The following is a 2,159-nucleotide window of genomic DNA, read 5'->3' as shown; positions in this document are numbered from 1 at the left end:
TTTTTTTTACTATTCTACTAGCGTATCCCCTGCCATGCAAGAGTTTTTGTATTGGATAAGATATGTTTCAGTCATAGTATGGAGGAAAAGAAAGTTTACTTGAAGACCGAGCATGGTTATATTTTCCATGCAAAATTATACAATTCAGACGACTACACCTATTTTGGATGCAAAACATGGCGAGCACTATGCAAGACTTATGCATTTGAGCCTGATATGGTTATCACCTTTGATATTCGTCCGGAAGATAATATTGAAGGTAATACAGATATCAGGGTCGATGTGCAGACGCCTCCAGTTATACCATTATGTAAGTTTCTCAACCATATATATTTATGTCTTTGATATTGTTTATTCAAAAATAGTTGACAACTAATTTGTATTGTCAGCTTATTTCGGTGCAAGCAAACATTTCCAGCACTTGGTAGACAGGACCGTATACTGTCCTGGGGCTGAACTCAACTGCGAGGAACTCAGTCATTATGTTTCATGGCTGGAGGATCTTGATACTTTCAAGACAAATTTTCTTCCTGCATTTAGAAATGCTAGTACTGAAAATGTGCGACCAATAGTGTTCGTAATGAACTACGGTCACATCTATTTAGGAAGGATGGTAAGATTTTTACTATTTATCATCAGTGTATCTTTTCTATACATTATTTTTGAAGTTAAACTTCATTGCTAAGTATGTTACCATACGATGTTCTTCAACAGGGACTCCTGATGAATGTTGTGCCTTATGGGATCGAGACTAAAGGTACCATGAGTATTATCAGCTTACGGCCAAGATATCCTACAGATTACTTTAGTGCATTCAAGATTAGTGACGGATGCTTAATAGTGCAAGACTGGACCAAATATGTGATGGGGGAGCGCAGAGAAGTACTAGGGGGCAACAAACAGATGCGCTACCCACGATTAGGAGACAGGTTCATCTGCATCCTCCAGTTTGATCAAGGAGGAGAGCTATACATGTTTTATGTTATTTTACCTAAGAGAGACCAGCAGGAGTGATTAGCTAGCTAGAAATGAGTTTGAAGATGATGATGTGCTACACTATTACTATGATGATAAAATAGCTAGTGTTGGTGGTAATGACTATGATGATTATTATTAGCTAGTGTTAGTGGTGATTAAATAAATACTATTGGTGGTAATGACTATGATGATGATTAAATAGCTTGTGCTGGCGGATTAGATTCAAGTGGAGGCAACATGTGGTGCACATCGAAAGTACTACTAGTCCAAACTAGATCAAGTTTGGATTAGTAGTATACTTTTGACATGCACCACATATTGCCTCCACTTGAACCTAATCCACCTTCATTTGACACACTGTTATGGACATAATGATGTAAACCTCATAACTGGTATTGTACCAATATTTGTACGATGGCGCATAAATACACTAAAAAAATACTAGTAGCAATGGACAGAAAACACGCTGCAAGTAGTTACCTTAGCAGTAGTGCGGTACTGAATAAACGCTGCAGCTATTTGTCCTAGCAGTAGCGCGTGCGGGCACGCGTTACTGCTAAGCAATAGCTGTAGCGCCTTATTAGTAGCGCGGCCTCCGGCGCTACTAGTGGACACAAAACCCGCACTACTACTACGGTTTTCCCTAGTAGTGATCGTCACCATCGAGCCATCGTCTACGCGCATGCCTGTCGGGTCGATCCACCACATCCAGGACATCCCCGAGCCTCTCGAGGCGACCTACGAGTTCGTTGTGAGCTCCGCCACCGAAGGCCCCTATTCCCCTCTCGATTTAGTCATCGTAGTTTTCTGATTATCGTCATAGGCCACTATTTGTCGCCATCGGTCTCCGTCCAGTGGCCACGGTCATCGCGACCGTTGAAACCCCACATCGCGCCCCCTGCATGCCCATTGTGTGCCGCTGTCCCGCAGCCACCGCGCGGCGCTGCCGTGCGCCCCGCTGCACCCTTCCGCGCGTCAGTCGCACCCGCGTAAGTTCCCCCGATCCACTGCAGCCACCTGATGCACCTCCGTTGACCCGCGCGCTCGCCTCGCTCACTGCTGCGTCGCCACGCCCGACGCCCTGGCTACGCCCGCTGCCCTTCTGCGCCCTTCCGCCGCCGTCCTGTGCCGCGAGCTCGCGCGCCCCCTAGCCCGCTTGCCTATGGCAATGCCGCTGTTGG

The sequence above is a fragment of the Triticum dicoccoides genome, chromosome 5B (genome assembly GCF_002162155.2).
Source record: "Triticum dicoccoides isolate Atlit2015 ecotype Zavitan chromosome 5B, WEW_v2.0, whole genome shotgun sequence".
NCBI classification, from domain to species: Eukaryota; Viridiplantae; Streptophyta; class Magnoliopsida; order Poales; family Poaceae; genus Triticum; species Triticum dicoccoides.
This window is presented reverse-complemented; position numbering follows the sequence as displayed.